This window comes from Schistocerca americana, chromosome 11 (assembly GCF_021461395.2).
Source record: "Schistocerca americana isolate TAMUIC-IGC-003095 chromosome 11, iqSchAmer2.1, whole genome shotgun sequence".
Classification (NCBI taxonomy): Eukaryota; Metazoa; Arthropoda; class Insecta; order Orthoptera; family Acrididae; genus Schistocerca; species Schistocerca americana.
In genome coordinates this window covers 117,394,975-117,417,729 of record NC_060129.1, presented here as the reverse complement: position 1 = coordinate 117,417,729, position 22,755 = coordinate 117,394,975, and the positions used below count along the sequence as shown (strand labels likewise).

Genomic DNA, 22,755 nt, shown 5'->3' with positions numbered 1-22,755 from the left:
AGTGCGGTTTAGGGTGACGGACGTACTAGCAGAAGAGGTCCCACCGCCCAGTAGCTACAAAGTTAGACGTGCACCCCAGAACAGGAGGAGCGAGAGAAAAACGCGGCAAAAGTTGTTAACAGAAAATATGCGTATAGACCACTTAAACTGGGAGGAACAATGCCATATGGGAATTGTGCTTGGCGTATAACGACGTGTTTCACTTACCAGGGGACGTGCTCACCTACACTACCGTAGTGAAGCACCAGATCCCACTAACACCGGAAGCTGAAGGAACAGTTATAAATCAAAGACCGTATCGCATCCCACAAGCGCAGCAGGATGCACTGCAAACGGAAATTCAGGGCATGTTGAGAGACGGCATAGTCTCGCCGAGTACCAGTCCATTTAATTTCCCCTTGTTATTATTGCCAAAGAAACTTGATGCTAGTGGTAAACCCAAATGGAGAGTAGCTGTTGATTATAGGGAACTAAATGATGTCTCGATAAATATGGTTTACCCGTTACCTAGAATTGACGAAATTCTAGATAGTCTAGGAAAGGCAAAATATTTTTCAACGTTAGATCTCGCGAAGGGATACTACCAAGTACTAATAGATGAGAAGGATCGGGAAAAGACGGCATTTAGTACGCCAACGGGACATTACGAATATAATAGAATGGCCATGGGCTTAAAAACGGCCCCATCTACACTTCAACGGCTAATGAACACCGTGATGACCGGCGTGCAAGGGAATAAAGTGTTCATTTATCTAGATGACATCGTCATCGTAGGTGCATCAAACGGAGCATTAGAACGTACGCACCGCACGCTAACAGAGATGTTACGACATTACGTGAACCGGGACCAGACAGATTGGGACGAATGGGTATCGTTCGCATGTTTTGTGTACAACACAACACCACACAGTAACACGGGATACACTCCGTTCCAGTTATTCTTCGGCAGGAAGTGTAATCTGCCAGGGTGGTTACAGAAGAAGCCAGCCAACGTGATCTACAATTATGATGATTATGTGACGGAAATCTGACAACGACTGCAGTTAGTACACCAAGAGGCCCATAAGGCAACACAGGAAAGCAAAATCAGGAATAAAAGCGATTACGATAAAACGCAGAACCCGAGAGAATTTAAAAAAGACGATCGCGTATTACTGTACGATGAAAGCGTGTGTCGGGGACGCTCAAGGAATTAGACAGCCAGTGGAGGACCGTTTACTGTAGTAGATGTACAGGGACCGAACGTGATAATTAGACTGAAAGGAAATAAATGTATAAAAGTGCATGCGAATAGGCTGAAGGAATTTTACTAAGCAGGCAAGAATATCTTTTAGTTGTTCGTGGTAGAGGAAGTGAACAGATTGCAGGCGATAGCAAAACATGAGAGTGACACGTGCGGTTCTATTACAGATGCCACTGATGAGGGCTTTGTGGATGACAGCGATATTCGGGAGTATATGGCAGATCAGACTGCAGGACGCGAAGCAAACCCACAAGACGTAAGAGTGCAAAAATTCCAGTCTGCACCAGGAATGAATTACGACAACCAGGGCAGTGTGAAACTATACAGCACAACGTGGAGAGTGGTGACCTATTTCAACCTCAAGGAATTGCATGACAAATTTGAAGAGACGCAGGTGGGGGCCAATAGAGTGATAGCACATTGTGTAAGTACGATGAATCAAGCAAAGTTAGATGCCGGAGAATGTGAAAATGTACAACAAACTGTAAAATGGCAAGTGGGAGAGATTTCTAAATCAAAAGACTTGATAGACCAGTTGGCTAGACATGAACGGCCCAGAACCAAATCGGGGATATTGAACTTTATTGGGGTAACAAGCAAGGTATTGTTTGGTACACTAGATGAGGATGATGCGGAATTCTTTAAAGCTAAGATAGATATTTTAGAGGAACAGCAAAGGGAATTATTGTGATTGTCCAAGGAACAAGTAACCATTGTGAGGGCGTCACTGACGGGGGTGAACCAAACAATTAATGCAGTCACCAGGAATACTCAAATAATTGCGGATGGGATAAGGAAATTGAGTAAACATGTCGAGGATTACGAAAATAGTACCAACAGGAAGATACAACACACCCTGATTGTTTTGACTATTACGGAACAACTGATGCAAATCTCTAATATGTTCAGTGAGCTCGAAAGGGAATATGATCTATTGATCTCTGCCATAGTTAATGCGCAGAAAGGGCTATTGGGACCACACTTTATTAACCTTGTACAAGTAGTCACTTATCTGGAACTGATAAAGGAGGAATTAAAAGACAAGAAATTTCCCGTTGAACTCATGAAGGACCAAGGGTATCTGTTACTTCGTATAATAGATATAGATGTAGTTCTTGCCGGCAATACCTTAAGTTATGTACTAAATATACCTTTAGTAGATAGTAGTGTATACACTTTATATATAATATGGCCATTACCCGCAGAATATGATACAGCTAAGAAGTTATTTGCGTATATCGAGCCTGAATGAAACTTTCTCCTTATTGACGATGCGAAACGACAGTACGCACTACTGTCTCGTGACCAATTGCAGTGTAAAACGGTTACGGCGAGAAATCAAATTTGTAAACAATGGTTCGTTCTGATGTCGACCTATGATCACGAGCGATGTGAAGCTCGAATGCTACAGCCTATAAGGGAAATTCCGAAAGATTGCAATCAAAAGTATGTCATACTGAACGAAAGTATCTGGACACAGATACAGGACAATGAGTGGCTGTATGTTGCTCCCAAGGATGAAGGACTGACAATATTATGTAACGGATTACCCCCAAATGACCTTATTGTAAGGGGTACCGGAAAGTTAACCTTTACGAGTCAGTGTAAAGGATACGGTGCACAGGTCATGTTACAAGCTGACCATATAATTAGTACTAATGTAAGTAAGAATGATATAGTACCTATGTTAAACTTAAATATAGATTGTTGTATCATAGACGAAACAAAGCAAGAGGTCACACGTATACCTATAGATTTACCCTTAGAACATATTGTTAGACACTTGGATGACCTCAAGGTAGCCAGTCACAAAGTGGATGAACTGCAGAGTGAAATAGAATATCCGGAGCGAACCACCTTTAGCGGATGGTCTAAGAGCGTATATTCCGTATGGGGATATACGGGTTCAGTAGTGTTAGTTGTCTTAATTATATCATGTTGTTTATGCATCTATTGTAAGTGTTGCCATATGTGTGGCAAAAGATTGTGTGAAATCGGAGGACATTGTTGTGCTAAAGTGTGTGAGACAAATACAGTGGTAGCGGATCGCCGCTGGGAACAAAGTGTTCAGTACACCCCTGCCTGACAAACCGAGCAATGTGAAGCGGCAGCAGAAGGTGGAGAGTATGAATTAAGTTGTACACGTCGCGCTCCTCTCTCCGATAGGGTACAATGGAGAGAACAGAGTCAAACGCCACAACTCACAGAGCCCCGTGCCAGAGCAATGGAGCTCTTAACCTCCAAGACAGACAGGAGATAACACAATTGTATGTTTATTGATAATCTTACCCTCCTGATGTATCCTAAATTGTTGACAAATCAGATCTTTTGTATGTGTATAAAACTCAAAATATGTACTTATGTATGTAACTATTCTGTATGCTCTTGGTAAAAATTTGCAGCATTTTTTGAAAATGTGACATAAATTTTGTTTGTTCTATGCACATTATGGACACGGCACTCAACTGTATCTTACAACTTCTTGTGTTTTTTTATTTTTGTGCCATGTATTTTTCATGTTTATAATGTCAAGTCTTGATGACAATAAAGACTGGTAAGTTTTACTGGCACCGCAAGTAGAAAACGAAAATTTTGTAATCTCGAGGGACCGAGCTTACAAAATTTTCCCCTGGGGAAGGGGAGGTGTCGCGAATAGTAGAAGATAGAATTAAAATCATGTAGGCTGTAGGCTGGAAAATTATTGCTACAGATCAAGCGAGGCGGACGTGACCAGACTATCTCATGTGTAATGTGTACTCGACTAACAAGAGCGGAGTATGCAGTATCACGAGGCTCAAGCACAGTTAGTGGCAACCCTTGGACACAGCAAACAGTGGAGAATGGCTAGTTCATCACGTAGGCATCACATGCTGCCGCGTGACTAGCCTACTCAGGGCTCAAAGTTCGGGGGTGCTAGAACCTTCTAGAACAAGTGGTGCCGGGTGCACTATCCCTATAAAAGCGGATAGCCGCTAGATCGAAGGACAGTGATGGAGTGAGGTACTTAGGACGCTGGTCCACGTTAGTATGCGTCGGGATGCTGCAAGAGTTGCAGGAGAGTATTGAGCACAGCAACAAGTAGGGACTTAGGCTGAATCGACACAGCTGACACTTAGTCTGGTGCGCTCGCTTCTGCTGTATTAGGACATAGGTTTGGGAAGTTAGGAATGGCAACTGCATAGCCAGATAGACAATCATTAGAGACTGTATATAGAATCTTATTTAAATCACAAGTGCCAGGGGTACTTCCAGGATAATCGTTCTATACATCGAGTGTTCATACATGAAAGCTTCCCTAAGATCCTATCCGAGTTCCATACTCTAGCTCACCTTGCAGCCTTCTCTACAACGGAGCAGAGAGGAGTTGGCGGCCCACACCACCGAGACCTCACGCCAAGTTAGTTCTCTGACGCGCACCAACGCAGTCCTTCCACTCCCTCTCAGGACACGTCAGTGGGACACGACAGTTCCTTACGCGAATGCACTGTCGCATGCGGCGCGTTCGTAGTTCCGCACAAGTGCGTGCAGTCAGCTGGTGTGGTAGTGGGGGACGTGTGACGTCAGAAGGGAGCGATCCGCACGCACTCGAAAGCTCGGCACGCGAAATAACTGAAAATATATGTATTCGACAACATAAAGTCCTCCAAAGTTTGTATTATTATTTTTTAAAAAAAGTGAAGCCGAGTACCTTTTAGACCAGTATACAAAGTTGCGTTTCAGAATGTACTACAAGCCTTACAACAAAGAAGAAAAAGGAAAGATGAGTACTATGAAAACAGTTTATACACGTTCTACTGTTGCTACCTCTCCCTACAGTGTCTAACTCATTGTGCCAAGTGCTGTGAAAATGTGACCAGCCGTCTAAATTATTAACTTACTTCAAAATTAATACTGGGCTACAAGAGTGTGGTGATGGTCACTATACACACTCACCCTGAAGCCAGGTGCAATATCAATAGTTGTCTAACTCAGCTACATTAACAGTAGTTGTTTGATACAGTCCCCTACATTACCTAATTACTGGAAACAATTTCCTATCAAAGTGTATGATGCTACGTTACACTAATGTAACCTGCACAATACTCAAATTACTGCCGTATAAGCCTTACAGTTAGAATGTATCTTCAGTTGTGATCTCTCACTGAATTTACTCGTGTCTGCAGTACACAAATCTCACATTGGTAGCAGTACTTGCATCACACGGTGCTCCCGTCATCTGCTGTCGTCTTACCAGTTTATATTTAAATAAAGAGAATTGAAGAACTGCCTAAAATCATTCCTTTCCCACACACTTGCCGTGCTGCTGTTACAATACATACTACCCTCTCTCGGGGGAATATGCACTTTCACTCTCACATCACAGGACACCACAGTAAGTTCTTCCTACTTTCCACATTTCCCGTGGCCTGGCGCCGCATCAGCAGAGTGCCTGCAGGGGGCGCCACGCAGCGACTGGCCGGACCGGCGCCACTGCCGACAGTGCCCTCACTGCCCCAGATGGCAGTCTGCGGAGCTACGCCTCTGACGAACTGTGCGGCTGGTGGAGCAGTGTTACGAATCTGTGAAGACAATCACATCACAAAACTCAACACACGAGACATCAATGCAATTTCACTCTAAAAGAACAACAACCATTACCGCTTGCAATATTTTATGAAATTACTCTGCAGATAGAAAGAACTCGGCAATTTCCTATAATAAATAAGGGAACAACAACTGTCAGCTGGGGATTCCCATTGATTAACAAGTAGCAACTACAGCCTATCTTACAAACCACGATTTCGATACAGTCAAACAGTATACAATGGAATATGGACTAGAGACCCATTTTGTTTATTATAAAACAGCTGAACCAACTGGAAACAATAATACAGTCAGATGTGAGAGACATGACATGCAAACCATAAAATTTCTAGAATGAGATTTTCACTCTGCAGCAGAGTGTGCACTGATCTGAAACTTCCTGGCAGATTAAAACTATGTGCCGAACCGAAACTCGAACTCGAGACCTTTGCCTTTCGCAGGCAAGTGCTCTACCAACTGAGCTACCCAAGAACGACTCGCGCCCGTCCTCACAGCTTTACTTCTGCCAGTACCTCGTCTCCTACCTTCCAAACTTCACAGAAGCTCTCCTGCAAACCCTGCAGAACTAGCATTCCTGAAAGAAAGGATATTGCGGAGACATGGCTTAGCCACAGCCTGGCGGATGTTTCCAGAATGTATGGTAGAGCACTTGCCCACGAAAGGCAAAGGTCCTGAGTTCGAGTCTTGGTCCGGCACACAGTTTTAATCTGCCAGGAAGTTTCATAATATTTCTGGCTTCTTAATATTGCCACATACACACTTTGCCATGAAACTAGCTTCAACCAAACAGCCAGCATCTCCCAAACAGCCAGCATCTCCCAAACAGCCAGCATCTCCCAAACAGCCAGCATCTCCCAAACAGCCAGCATCTCCCAAACAGCCAGCATCTCCCAAACAGCCAGCATCTCCCAAACAGCCAGCATCTCCCAAACAGCCAGCATCTCCCAAACAGCCAGCATCTCCCAAACAGCCAGCATCTCCCAAACAGCCAGCATCTCCCAAACAGCCAGCATCTCCCAAACAGCCAGCATCTCCCAAACAGCCAGCATCTCCCAAACAGCCAGCATCTCCCAAACAGCCAGCATCTCCCAAACAGCCAGCATCTCCCAAACAGCCAGCATCTCCCAAACAGCCAGCATCTCCCAAACAGCCAGCATCTCCCAAACAGCCAGCATCTCCCAAACAGCCAGCATCTCCCAAACAGCCAGCATCTCCCAAACAGCCAGCATCTCCCAAACAGCCAGCATCTCCCAAACAGCCAGCATCTCCCAAACAGCCAGCATCTCCCAAACAGCCAGCATCTCCCAAACAGCCAGCATCTCCCAAACAGCCAGCATCTCCCAAACAGCCAGCATCTCCCAAACAGCCAGCATCTCCCAAACAGCCAGCATCTCCCAAACAGCCAGCATCTCCCAAACAGCCAGCATCTCCCAAACAGCCAGCATCTCCCAAACAGCCAGCATCTCCCAAACAGCCAGCATCTCCCAAACAGCCAGCATCTCCCAAACAGCCAGCATCTCCCAAACAGCCAGCATCTCCCAAACAGCCAGCATCTCCCAAACAGCCAGCATCTCCCAAACAGCCAGCATCTCCCAAACAGCCAGCATCTCCCAAACAGCCAGCATCTCCCAAACAGCCAGCATCTCCCAAACAGCCAGCATCTCCCAAACAGCCAGCATCTCCCAAACAGCCAGCATCTCCCAAACAGCCAGCATCTCCCAAACAGCCAGCATCTCCCAAACAGCCAGCATCTCCCAAACAGCCAGCATCTCCCAAACAGCCAGCATCTCCCAAACAGCCAGCATCTCCCAAACTACCAGCATCTCCCAAACAATTACAGTTGCTCTTTCGGCAGGAGGTAGGTCAACTAAATGCAGCAACGGAACATCACACAGACCACGACACTAGGCACAAAACATGACACACATCGGGTAGATTCATACAGATCAAATGACAACGAAAATGGCAAGAAATTAAATTTCCTACTTTGGCCCATAAATCAAGCAAGTAATTCTAAATGCTGGCATAAGCCTAACAAGCGACTTATCATTACATTAATTGAAATGTAGATGTTTCTGTCGATATAAGCTACACCATTTCCTTTATTTTCAGCGAATGTTACACTGGAATAATTTTTGTAAAACGTTAACTATTCAGTATCGATACAGGTGACCACAGCTGCAGACTTTCGCACTTCAGACCTTCGACAGGTCTGTACAGCTGCTGTCCTTCACGTTGTGAGTTGTCCGTGACAATTTCAAACCTTGATGAGAAGATTTCATTTCAAAAATATTTCAGAGTTGTACTGATGCAGGTGACTCAGATTATGCATGTGCAATGTACAGTACGTGTGTCATTATAACGACATTGGGCATTTATGATGTCAACTGTTTTCCACCCCAACAAACAAACAAAGCAGGACAGCAAATATAAATGATTCAATCACTGAATGAGTATTTCGAACACTGTGACCTCATCTGCCCCAAAGACTTCGAATTTCACGGACATCAATCTCATGAAATTCAGTTTGCACTTTTCTCTTCGAGTGAAAGCCCGGCAGAGGCAGAGGCGTTACATCCTGACTCACAAAAAGTCATCCTATGAGGTATTAAATTAAATTTCTGGCTGTATTAATATTTTAACAGTAACAAGGAAACGACATCTCGCCTTGGATGGTGAGTCGTCACAGACATGGAAGAAGCTTCAAGTGTACCCCATGGAAGTTATTTGGTACCCTTGCTGTTCATGTAATCAGCTAGTAGAAATTGTGTGACAGAGGGAGAAGACGCATATGTAAAAAAGTACAGAGTGCATGACGTTCTATACCTCGTAAGGAATGGTAATATTTTGACTGAACAGGATGCCAAGCTATGTTGATGGAGGTGAGGATGTGACAGATAACACTTCCATAAAAATGTGGAATGAGATACTAATGTCCTGTCTGTGACGAAGCCATCAGAAATAGAGCTCAAGCGGGAACTGGAATACTGAGGGAAGCAACTCAGATGTGACCCTCCAATGGAACTGTCCTAACATTCACTTTCAGCTCTTTAGGAAAATAATGGAGGAACTAAATCTCAATGGCCAAATCGGGTTTTGAACCACCGTCTTACTACAGCGTCATCTCACACAGCACGCTATTCTCAGTATAGAGGATGGTTGAAGATGAATACCCATGTATGGCCAGTTTGTGATTTTGTTAATTTAGTCGATTTCAGTTCATCTTAAATGTTCACTCTACCTCGCAGTTTTTGTTTCAAGACGCCATCACAGCAGTCCGTCTATTGCTTCCTGCCGTGGTGGACCGGGCATCTGGAAGAGTGATGGCGCCTTAACGGTGGGACTCTGCACTCAGGCGGCTGCACAAAGTGTGTGGGAGTGCCGTGAGAGGGCAGCAGCTGACAGAGCTGGCGAGCAGTCGGCCCACGTAGTGCCGAATGCCACCGACAGAGAGCAGATGCAGACTCTTCGCCGCCTCGTGTGAATTCTCTGCAACGCATCTGCTGTAACTGCTGGATGCCCTACACAAACACCTGTGAAAATAATGACAATTATTTTCTGAATATATGTGACAACTGAAGTGGAGGAAACAGTAAAACCTGCAAACTGCATCATATTCATAAAATGGTCTCTCTTTTCTACTTTGTTTAACTATAACAATTCACACTAGTGTACTAAGCAAAAACTTCTACAGTACTATTATTAAAACAAAACTGTGAGATATATATATGAATATAATAGAGGGAAACATTCCACGTGGGAAAAATATATCTAAAAACAAAGATGATGAGACTTACCAAACAAAAGCACTGGCAGGTCGATAGACACACAAACAAACGTCAGCGTCTGGAACATGTCCAAGCCGGTCAGGCACGTCCTGGCCTGCACGCAGCCTTGAGGAAGTTGCGCAATCCCTAAATCGCGGAATCTTGCCACTAGTAATACTAGGTGGCAAGCTTTCACTTTCTAATGAGGCTCCAACAGGGTTTTCACTCGCAGCGGGTGACCTCGAAGCTCCGAATAGGTACGCTGGCATGCGTGAAACCGACACTTCCCATCCGCCGTCAAATTGAGATTGTGAAGACTCCTCACATGACCGGTGCTCCAAAGAAGAAGAAGTTGGGTGATGTTGGGTACTTTCGGTTTGTTGATTACTATTGGTAATGGTTTCATAATCTCCTCTTCTGAATCCCACAGCGGGACGGAGGTTGTAAGCCATCCTGAAATATGCAATAAATAATACATTCTAGCCAACATCTTCCACCTAAAGTGTAAACAAAATTCTTGGCCACATTTACAATGCCAATATTTTTTCTCTGTAGACAACTTGTGTACAAGCCTATATTTATTTTTACCCTGATCAGGAGACCACACTACCCGTGAGGCATTTTCTAGGATAGCCTTCGGCTGTGCATCTGAGGTATGACTTGTGAGGATCTCTTATTGAGGCTCTAATAATTATACCACAAAGGCCTATAACGGCCCTGTCTAAAATCAAAGTACCTATTAGCACACCTTATACCGTTAGGCATAAAAACAAATTCTCTGTATGCATCCCTAAACTGACGAATTAAATCATCAAGGTTTGGCTTATAATACCACAATTCTTCTAATACAATAACAGCTGCAGAATAATTTATTTTGTTGCCATAAAATGTAATAGCTAATTCATCAATCCTCTGTTGATTGTTGGGAACTAGGAAAGCCAGGCGTAGGTCGTCCGGGTAATTTCGGATATGGTCCCAGTTGGCATAAAAAAACTCCAACACAGACATTAGCTGTAAACAATAACCTTTATTCAGAACGTAACAGTACCTTTTCTTTTACAAAAAGTCATATAAACTCTATTTCTAACAACATATGTTACGTATTTAACTTCACTCTGAACATTATCCGTTTTTTCTGGTTCATCACCAGCAATTTGTAGTCCAATATAAAAGGGGTTCGTTCCTTGAAACAAACGATTCTTTGCTTTACACTGAGCCTCCAAGTCAGTCCATGATTTTACCTTGTCTATATCAGCACTTGTTTCTGGTTTCGAATACATTACAAACTTAAATCTATTCCTACGACTATATTTACGCCATGGAACACCAGCTGAGTGCTCTGGACTAAGATCAAATGAACCAATTTTATTAGTACATGCTATACGGACTTTTTCAAGAGCACCTTGATCCTCAAATATTTTTTTGTTAGCCCTTTCATCCAAAGTCAAACGTTCTATTCTGACATTAATTCTATAAACATACATAACTACTTTATTAATTATTACTGAGGCATATTTGTTAGAAAAAAACTTGAATTCATCCGTTATATCATAATGCTGCAATTTCGAAAAGTTCTTCGCCTTTTCGTCGTCGTTTTTCACTAATACCCATTTTGCCATACTCAAATCGTACACCATCGGTTTGCGTAAATTCTGTGCGCCACCTACACATATGACCAAAATAAGGTCTTCTGAGATTCGTCCGTCGGCGTATCCAACACCTCGGGCGTGCAGCGCGAAACTTCCAGGTCATCCTCATCCGACGATATGCAAACGACCTCCTCCGGGGTTTCCACATCCGACGAGTCCGACGCATCCAGTTCCGCCTTCAAAGAACGACAATGCAAAACGTGACAGTCAGCGTGAATAACATTCAAATGTGAAATAAGAGCTTCGTCACCGATATTAAACTCATTTGATACAAATATCACCAAACCACGATGCTTTATAAGCATACCATACCATACCATACCATAACCATACCATACCATACCATAACCATACCAGGTCTTCCCTCAACAATACACTTCAAAGTAGAAGCATACTGCCTCCACCTAGACCACTCGAATTCCTCAACGCCCGAGGCGTTGGATACGCTGATGGACGAATCTCAGTAGACCTTATTTTGGTCGTATGTGTAGGTGGCGCACAGAATTTACGCAAACTGATGGTGTACGATTTGAGTACGGCAAAATGGGTATTAGTGAAAAACATGATGAAAAGGCGAAGAACTTTGCGAAATTGCAGCATTACCATATAACGGATGAATTCAAGTTTTTTTTTTCTAACAAATATGCCTCAGTAATAATTAATAAAGTAGTTACGTATGTTTATAGAATTAATGTCAGAATAGAACGTTTGACTTTGGATGAAAGGGCTAACAAAATAGTTTATATATATATATATATATAAAACAAAGATGATGTGACTTACCAAACGAAAGTGCTGGCAGGTCGATAGACACACAAACACAAACATACACACAAAATTCTAGCTTTCGCAACCAACGGTTGCTTCATCAGGAAAGAGGGAAGGAGAGGGAAAGACGAAAGGATGTGGGTTTTAAGGGAGAGGGTAAGGAGTCTATCCAATCCCGGGAGCGGAAAGACTTACCTTAGGGGGAAGAAAGGACAGGTATACACTCGCATACACACACATATCCATCCGCACATACACAGACACAAGCAGACATTTGTAAAGGCAAAGAGTTTGGGCAGAGATGTCAGTCGAGGCGGAAGTACATAGGCAAAGATGTTGTTGAATGGCAGGTGAGGTACGAGCGGCGGCAACTTGAAATTAGCGGAGATTGAGCCCTGGCGGGTAACGAGAAGAGAGGATAATACTGAAGGGCAAGTTCCCATCTCTGGAGTTCTGACAGGTTGGTGTTAGTGGGAAGTATCCAGATAACCCGGATGGTGTAACACTGTGCCAAGATGTGCTGGACGTGCACCGAGGCATGTTTAGCCACAGGGTGATCCTCATTACCAACAAACACTGTCTGCCTGTGTCCATTCATGCAAATGGACAGTTTGTTGCTAGTCATTCCCACATATAAAGCTTCACAGTGTAGGCAGGTCAGTTGGTAAATCACGTGGGTGCTTTCACACGTGGCTCTGCCTTTGATTGTGTGCACCTTCCGGGTTACAGGACTGGAGTAGGTGGTGGTGGGAGGGTGCACGGGAGAGGTTTTACACCGGGGGCAGTTACGAGGGTAGGAGCCGGAGAGTACGGAAGGTGGTTTGGGGATTTCATAGGGATGAACTAAGAGGTTACGAAGGTTAGGTGGACGGCGGAAAGACACTCTTGGTGGAGTGGGGAGGATTTCATGAAGGATGGATCTCATTTCAGGGCAGGATTTGAGGAAGTCGTATCCCTGCTGGAGAGCCACATTCAGAGTCTGATCCAGTCCCAGAAAGTGTCCTGTCACAAGTGTGGCACTTCTGGGGTTCTTCTGTGGGAGGTTCTGGGTTTGAAGGGATGAGGAAGTGGCTCTGGTTATTTGGTTATTTGCTTCTGTACCAGGTCAGGAGGGTAGTTACGGGATGCGAAAGCTGTTTTCAGGTTGTTGGTGTAATGGTTCAGGGATTCCGGACTGGAGCAGATTCGTTTACCACGAAGACCTAGGCTGTAGGGAATCCTTACCCAATCTGTTACCCCCAGAAACCATCCTTGTAACCATTGATGCCACTTCCTTATACACAAATATTCCACACGTCCAGGGCCTCGCTGCGATGGAGCACTTCCTTTCGCGCCGATCACCTACCACCCTACCTAAAACCTCTTTCCTCATTACCTTAGCCAGCTTCATCCTGACCCACAACTTCTTCACTTTCAAAGACCAGACATACCAACAACTAAAGGAAACAGCCATGGGTACCAGGATGGCCCCCTCGTACACCAACCTATTTATGGGTCACTTAGAGGAAGCCTTCTTGGTTACTCAAGCCTGCCAACCCAAAGTTTGGTACAGATTTATTGATGACATCTTCATGATCTGGACTCTCAGTGAAGAACAACTCCAGAATTTCCTCTCCAACCTCAACTCCTTTGGTTCCATCAGATTCACCTGGTCCTACTCCAAATCCCATGCCATTTTCCTTGATGTAGACCTCCACCTGTCCAATGGCCAGCTTCACACGTCCGTCCACATCAAACCCACCAACAAGCAACAGTACCTCCATTACGACAGCTGCCACCCATTCCACATCAAACGGTCCCTTCGCTACAGCCTAGGTCTTCGTGGCAAACGAATCTGCTCCAGTCCGGAATCCCTGAAGCACTACACCAACAACCTGACAACAGCTTTCGCATCCCGCAACTACCCTCCCGACCTAGTACAGAAGCAAATAACCAGAGCCACTTCCTCATCCTCTCAAACCCAGAACCTCCCACAGAAGAACCACAAAAGTGCCCCACTTGTGGCAGGATACTTTCCGGGACTGGATCAGACTCTGAATGTGGCTCCCCAGCAGGGATACGACTTCCTCAAATCCTGCCCTGAAATGAGATCCATCCTTCACGAAATCCTCCCCACTCCACCAAGAGTGTCTTTCTGCCGTCCAACTAACCTTCGTAACCTCTCGGTTCATCCCTATGAAATCCCCAAACCACCTTCCCTACCATCTGGCTCCTACCCTTGTAACCGCCCCCAGTGTAAAACCTGTCCCGTGCACCCTCCCACCACCACCACCTACTCCAGTCCTGTAACCCGGAAGGTGTACACGATCAAAGGCAGAGCCACGTGTGAAAGCACCCACGTGATTTACCAACTGACCTGCCTACACTGTGAAGCTTTATATGTGGGAATTTCCAGCAACAAACTGTCCATTCGCATGAATGGACACAGGCAGACAGTGTTTGTCGGTAGTGAGGATCACCCTGTGGCTAAACATGCCTCGGTGCACGGCCAGCACATCTTGGCACAGTGTTACACCGTCCGGGTTATCTGGATACTTCCCACTAACACCAACCTGTCAGAACTCCGGAGATGGGAACTTGCCCTTCAGTAACCTCTCTTCTTGTTACCCGCCAGGGCTCAACCTCCGCTAATTTCAAGTTGCCACAGCTCGTACCTCACCTGTCATTCAACAACATCTTTGCCTCTGAACTTCCGCCTCGACTGACATCTCTGCCCAAACTCTTTGCCTTTACAATGTCTGCTTGTGTCTGTGTATGTGCAGATGGACATATGTGTGTGTGTGTGTGTGTGTGTGTGTGTGTGTGTGTGTGTGTGTGTGTGTGTGTGTGCGAGAGAGAGAGAGAGAGAGAGAGAGTGTGTACCTTTCCTTTTTCCCCCCCTAAGGTAATTCTTTCCGCTCCCGGGATTGGAATGACTCCTTACCCTCTCCCTTAAAACCTGCATCCTTTCGTCTTTCCCTCTCCTTCCCTCTTTCCTGATGAAGCAACCGTTCCAGATAGGTCACAGAAGTCTGATTTTGCAACAGTAATTTTAACTTAGATAGCGGCTGTCGTCATAGTGTACAGACAGTATATTTCAGAAAAGAATGTCGTCCCCTTGTTTTCAATGTCCAGCAGTTTTCGCGGCACTTTGTGAATTGGAGGTCATCATAATTGCTTATGCATGTCATGCTGTCAAATTACAAACTAATGAACTGAGCAGAAATGTGACAAATGATTGATTGTTGACTGATTAATTGAGAAGGCTTATGGGACCAAACAGCAAGGTCACCAGTCTCACGATTCCAATGTTAGTCACAGAAGAAAGAGGGTCCACTAAAAGTGGCCAAATTCAGTCAGGGGATTCAAATTGTAACATAATGAAGATTAAACACACACAATAAAAGGCACAACAGGTAAAACCAAATCTAAAAACTGGAAGAAATGGGGGCAGTCTTCCTATGGGGGAGCGGTCAGGGGTCCCAGACCGAGAAGACTGGAAAAGAGGTCCCAACCACAAACATCCTGCTCCTGCTCCAAGTCTAAAGTGGAACATTATATCTGGAAATAAAAGCCACTTCAAGGAGGAAACTGAGGACCAGTTCAACCATCTGTGAATCGTCTGTTAATATTAAATTTAAGGAATTGGGAAACCTATACTTAGCACCAAGGGCCAAAAGAAGGGGACATTCCACCAGTATGTGGGATACCGTCAGTCCGGCCCCACAACCACATTGTAGGGGTCATTACGTAGGAGGAAACAATGGGTGAACCTGGTATGAACAACATGTAGACAGAATAAAACAGTGGACTGCTTCCGAGAGGAGTGGAAGGAAGAGATCTTAGGACCCTGGTTTAGATCAGTCCTAATCCGTTGTCTAGGCACCATCCATGGGGAAGCAGTGTATGGGAGGAAAGATGCGGGGTGCTTTACAGTGAGTGGCGATGGAGATCCCATAAGGGGGAAGTGAGACATGCCAACTGGCAATCCCACCCATGGGCGGGTGTCAGGAGGGAGACATCAATCGGCAGAGAGCAGGTAACACGAGAATTGGCAAATGGCGATTGCATAAGAAACCAGGAGTTGGCTCCGTCGTATGTGTAGAGGGGGAATCCCCACTTCTGTGAGGAGACTACCAACAGAGCTAGAGTGAAAGTCACCAATAGCCAGACGCATCCCACAATGGTGGACAGGTTCAAGTATTTGCAGAGTGGAAGGAGCCACTGAGCCATAAACCTGACAACCATAATCTAATCTGGCCAAGATCAGAGGACAGTGAAGATGGCGAAGAGTGGTATGGTCTGCATCCCAAGATGTGTGGGCCAGGAGGCAGAGAGCATTAAGCTTCCGTGTCATGTATTCTTTAGGTGGCAAATATGGGGCAGCCATCTCAGCTTGTTATCAAAAAAAAGGCCCAAGAAATGGGACTATGCTACAACATTGAGGAGTTGGTCGCCTGAATAAAGTTCTGGATTGGGGTGCACTGTGGGTCGACAACAAAAATGCATAACCCACATTTTGGAGGGAGAAAACTGGAAGCCACGGGAGGTGGCCCATGCGGAGGCCCGTCGGATGGTGTCTCGGAGCCGGTGCTCAGCAGATGCTACAGAGTGGGAGCTGCACCAAATGCAAAAATCATCAATGTACAATGCCTGTGTAACCAGAGGCCGAACAGAGGTCACAAGCCCATTGGTGACAATGAGGAAGGGTGTGACAGCACAGAACCCTGTGGGATACCATTCTGCGGAATCAAAGGGGCGCCGAGTGAAGTGCCAACTCGAACCCAGAAGAGCCGGTGAGATAAAAACTCACGGATAAAAACTGGTAGGGGACCACGGAAGCCCCAGTCATGGATGGTAACTAAAATGTGACGGTGCCAAGCCATGTCATATTCCTTACGTAGGTCAACAAAGACTGCGACAACGTGCCAACGGTGAGTAAAGGCCTGTCGGACGGCTGTTTCCAATCTTGAGTAAATGATCCGTTGGAGGTTGTCCTGCCTGAAAGCCACACTGATATGGGGACAAAAAGCCCCAAGATTCGAGTATCCTACACAATCTGGAGCTAACCATCCTCTCGAACAGTTTAGCAGTTTACAAAGTACATTCATAAGGCTGATTGGGAGGTAGCTGTCAAGAGACGCTGAGTTCTTCCCGGGCTTAAGGACAGGGATAACTATACTGTCTCGTCATAGTGACGGAAAGGCACCCGTGAGCGAAATGTGGTGGAAGAGCCTGAGATGTTGCCTCTGAAGAACGTCGATGTGTCGGATCGTCCGGTTGTGGATGGAATCTGGGCCTCGGGCCGTGTCTCGGTAAGAGCCCGCTGAATTCCCATTTGCTGAAGGATTCATTATGGGACAGTATGGTGTGGGATGAAACAGAGGGGCATCTGTTCAACTCTGCATTTCTGCTGGAGAAAGGGAGCAAGATAGGAAGAGGATGCCGATGCCATCGCAAAGTGTGTCACGAGGTGTTCAGTGAGGAGCCGCCGATCAGTGCACAAAGCACCTTGAACGTTAAGACCCTGGACAGTTAACTGTCGCTGGTGGCCCAGAAGGCTACAGAGCTCTGACAAAACCTGCGATGAAGAGACATACGTCCCCTGGGAGGGAACGTAGTGCTCCCAGCATTCCTTTTTACTCTGCTTAGTAAGGTAATGAGCCTTAGCACAGAGACGCTTAAAAGCCAGGAGGTCGGTCTGCGAAGGGTGTTGCTTAAATCGCTGCAGCACTCATCAGCAGTCCTGCACGGCAACTGCGACATTCTCGGTCCACCACGGTACCGGTTGACGACGAGGGGGACCTGTGGATAGGAGGACAGCGGTGCCACCAGCATGAGGAATAGTGGCAGAGATGCCTGGCACGACTACATCAATTGAATTCGAGAGGGAGGTGTCGAAGAGCACAGCGGAATCCCAACGTGGGGGCCAATCCGCCTGGCGGCAGCAGGGGAATGACAGAATCACAGGAAAGTGGTCACTGTCACAAATGTCATCATGGGATGATCAATGTAGGGAAGCCACCAGAGCAGGGGAGGAGATCGTGAGATCGCTAGCAGTAAAGGTGCCTCGAGTGGCACGGAAGTGGGTAGGGGAACAATCATTCAGGAGACACAAATTGAGGTCCATTGTAACAATACGAGTCAAGATAGATGTAACGGAACTTGAATAGCGTATTTGCCTATATTGGTTACAGTAGGGAGATCGATCTTTCGGTCCTGTCTGTATATTTATATATAATATTGCACGAATAAAGGCTGAGCGAGCGTAAAGCTATCGTTAAAAACACATGCCACACAATTTGTTCCGATTTGGTCGGTCATAATAATATGTTTTTGAATACAATTAAAATATACCGGGAATACCTGTTTAGTGTTATTGGAAATACTATGTAGTAAATTAATGAGTAAGGTAGCAGATCCTATAAGAACAGGTAAAATTGGGCATATTGGGTAAAATTGCTTTATATCGATGAAGCCGATGATACAGCGTCATTTTTTCGCTTACTCTTAGAAATAAACAAGTAAAGAAGTGCTAATTGTGCACTGTGAAAAAATTTAGGGGCGAGTTTTAAATAACTACGGTATACGATCAGAGTAACAAAAGGACATTTAGTTATACAAAATCGTGGATAGCAAAGTGTGGTCATTAAATTGAGTACACCTACAGGGCGGTCAATTCCGGGATAAATCTATACACATCTCACAAGGCACGCAATATTGAGACCAATTTTTTTTTTTTTTTTTTTTTGAGAGCTGGCTCTAATTTATGAAAAGGAGGGGGAAAAAAACGTTAATTTTTTACACGAACCCTTAATAATAGCGGACCGGAGAGAAAAGTGTGTAATTGTCTTACGCCTAACAAACATTTGTTGAGGGCAGTGGCTAAACTAGAAGAGTCAATTACAAAGTACTGTATCATCATCATTGACTGTTGGTGTCGAGCAACCAAAACTGTTCATCAAAGGGTTTCGATGGAACTTAGGAGTTAGGGTTCAGGCACTCGCATATACTCCACATCAGAGTGTGAACGAAGGTGAATGCAAAATACAACTGTGAACAAAGTAACGTTAAATTAAACAGAAGAAACAAGACAGTTTGGTCATATCTGTTATTATTCCATAAACTGTAATATTTCTTATTGTTGTACGAAGCCTTTATAGATGATCTTTATGACAATTTGCTTCGAAGGGATCTCGTTACGAGTTAAGTTTTGGGGACCTGATCAAGAGGGGGTAGTTCGTAGATCGTAACTACTGCAGCTATCCCGGAATCAGGTGCTACCGTGACCGTTGTGTGTTGTCAATGACTTAAGGTTACCATATCACATGCTCTAAGATCGATGCGCCTTTCCACTTGGTATAACGGTGCCTCACGGCAACAACGTCAACACCGACGACGAAGGAAGATACGGTAGACCATAATAAGTTAGTCAATTAGGAGACCACTACCCACTGAAGTGACACTCCACCACAGTGGGAGGTGGACACTGGAAGTCCCACAGGAGGAGAAACAGGGGGAGGGAGTAGCTGGATTGGTAGACATGGCAATGTATGGAAGTGACCTACCTGGAGGGAGGTAGACATTGCAAATGGTGATTGCCGGAGTTGATTGCACTCACATCACTACTACTTCCAGTGCAGTATGTAGGGGGATCCAGTCACCAATTACATCGGAGCGAACCATAGTGCAGACCCCACGAGATGCTACCCCAGGGCCAGCATTGTTCCTATGGTACACCCGATAACCCCAAAATGTTGGACAGTGGTCAACATGGTGGTGGTGGTGATGGTGGTGGTGAGTGTTTAACGTCCCGTTGACAACGAGGTCATTAGAGACGGAGCGCAAGCTCGGGTTAGGGAAGGATTGGGAAGAATTGGGAAGGAAATCGGCCGTGCCCTTTCAAAGGAACCATCCCGGCATTTGCCTGAAACGATTTAGGAAAATCACGGAAAACCTAAATCAGGATGGCTGGAGACGGGATTGAACCGTCGTCCTCCCAAATGCGAGTCCAGTGTGCTAACCACTGCGCCACCTCGCTCAGTGGTCAACATGGTAATGCGCTTCAGAATGCAGAATAGGAGGAGACAAAACATTGCATTTCCGCTAAGTGACGACAGTACCCATTGCAGTTCCACTGGATGATCATGTGGTGAGAGTCCAAGTTAGACATAAAGAAACTGAAAGGTCATGTCACTCGGTCAGTAGTCGTCACCGACGAGGATGGGGTGATATCCATAAATAAGACGTCGGGCTAAGGTTGCGAAGGGGGACACTTCTTCGGCCGGGGAGGGGAAGTGGCTCCTGGACAGAGGTCGTGGGAACTGCAGGGGATGGGGAGGGAAGAGGGTGACGGGACTAGGGTAAGGAAGTGATAGGAGGAGGAAATGAAGTAACAGAGGAAAAAGTTTAAGTTAGTGACAATGGAGTCTCTCATACTTTTGGCATAAGACAGACAATCCAGGGACACGTATTCTTGGACCTTCTTTACTATCTTGCAACCCGGGCAATCCGACTAGCGAGGGGAGTGGTGGTCAGCACAATTGACACACACAGGTGGTGGAACAAAGGGGCTTCCCTCATGGCATGGGTGTCCACAGTCACCTCACAGAGGGTCTGCTGTACAGGGGGAAGACATATGCCTGAAACGCAAGCACCGAAAGCACCACATAGGTGGATGCATGTCGCATCTGTAGCACGTAACCTTGACCTTCTACAGGAAGGTATCCCCCTCGAAAGACAGAAAGAAGGCATTGGTATCAGTGTGGTTGTCTCTCAGACCCTTCTGCACATGTCCAACAAAATGAACACCACGTCACTCAAGATTGGCCCAGAGTGCCTCATCAGCTTGCAGGTTGAGGTCGCTATGAAAAATCACTCCCTGGAGAATTTTCAGAAAGTGGTGAGGGGTATTAGACACTGGGGCATTGCCAAGATGATGACAAACACGAAGGGCTGCACATTGGGCGGCAGAAGCAGGTTTGATCAACAGGGGGCTCAACCGCATCTTACTAACAGACTCCCCTTCGCCAAACTTGTCCTTGATACTCTCCACAAAAAACAATGGCTTTGTGGTGGAGAATGCCGCCCCCCCCCCCCCCAATCCGTCCCAGTACAGACAAGGTAGCCGGGAAAGCGTTTCATCCAAAGATGGCGAGTCTAGCACTCCTCCCACGGTGTAGTCGTCGAAGTGAAAGCTGCTAGGTCATACAAAGCAGCATTCAATGATCCTTTACCATTCGAAGAGACGGCCGTTTGGGAACGGCCAGATTTTTGCAGCTTGATATGCTTCATGTGCCAAGCATCAGCCCTGATACCACCTACTCTCATCAGGGGCTCTCCCGTCGCATGCTACCCAGCCACAGCAAGGGCCACCTGGCATGGTGGCCATTGCTGCGAGTTCCAATTCTCCAGGAAGACAAGCATAGGTGGGGAGGAAACAGCTCAGAGTTGAGACTCTTATGTCTTAAGGGAAAAGTAATTTCATCATCATCACAAATAATAATCATTACAGATTTCTACAAAGCAACGGAGAACTGCTGAGCGGCACTTGCGATCACCTACCTCTTGCATGCCAGCTGGTCCTAGTACTGCGTGCGCACACGGTGGTGCTTCATCTCCTGTTGCAGCGTCTTGTGCCGCTCCTCTGTCACCATGAGCTGCTGCTCCACCATCTCTCAATGTGTGCCTCGGACTCCTTCAGTTTCGAGGCATACTCTCGCTGCCACGTCATTTCCTATAGCTTCGACAGCTCGAGGGCCTCTCTGCGTGCCCTGTGTGGTACACAGAACAAGTGGCCATTAGGGTGGTTGCTGGACTGATATGTGGGCTAAAGTGTATTTACAGTGTTCCACGGCTCTCTCGGTGTGTGCTGATGTTGGAAATTCGTAATCACTGTTTGTAGCCAATCGAGTGATAGCACACAGTTGCCAATGAGAGTGATAGAATGTAATCATTTCTTTCGGCAAAAATACGAATTTATAGCATCTGTTTTTGATATGGAGAATGCCAGAACAACTTTTACTGATCTGCTTGTTATGAATTTTAAGGCTGCTTACTGATTTTCATATTTCTCTAGTGACCGGAAAAAACAATGTGCTGTCAGAATGACTTGTACTGCACCCCAAGGCATAGACTACTTTGGAGTGTGACAACTCATCTGAGAGCTGGCGAAGCCAACGAATACTGACACAATATAATTTTCGTGATAAGTTAATGCGTGTTGTAGTCTCAGATATACGTTCATCATTGCAATAACCTATCTGAGTATCTTACTGCAAATTTTGCCAAAAATTCCAATGATGGAACACAAAAGAATATCAGCTAATTTCATTTATCAACCACAGGAAAATGCAAACAACTATCTTATTGGCTACCTACATCCAACACACATTCTGACACTTCAAATACTCAAGATCCATAACGTGAACTGTTACTAACAGCAGCACATAATAGAAAACCCGTGGGACATCATATGTGCACTTTTACTGATAAAGGTGCTTATTTCCATGGAGTCAAGTTGCAAAATAACTGAAAAAGGTTGTATCTGAAAACTGCAAAGGGCTACTGATAATCTAGCGCACAAGATTTCCGACATTTGCTTACACAGAAAACATAGCGTTAGTGAGCAAGAGCAAGCGAAATCTCAGAGAGATGTACAAAAGGGCCACTACAGATGCAAATAAAGCAGAACTACTCGTCGATAAACAAAAGACACAAGATATGCAAGTAGGCAGAATTAAATATGCACAAAATAGTCACAGGT

General features: G+C 45.4%; 1 long non-coding RNA gene across 1 annotated transcript in view; it reads right to left on the bottom strand.

Moving 5' to 3' along the window:
- Window positions 1–4,603: 4,603 nt before the first annotated feature.
- The window catches only part of LOC124553789, a 29,112-nt gene continuing 10,960 nt past the window's right edge, over window positions 4,604–22,755 (bottom strand). The window contains exons 2-5 of the long non-coding RNA XR_006968132.1: window positions 21,555–21,763; window positions 9,625–10,047; window positions 9,069–9,360; window positions 4,604–5,802 (exon numbers count right to left, since the gene is read on the bottom strand). This is a non-coding gene — a long non-coding RNA (uncharacterized LOC124553789). The remainder of the gene's footprint in view (window positions 5,803–9,068; window positions 9,361–9,624; window positions 10,048–21,554; window positions 21,764–22,755) is intronic.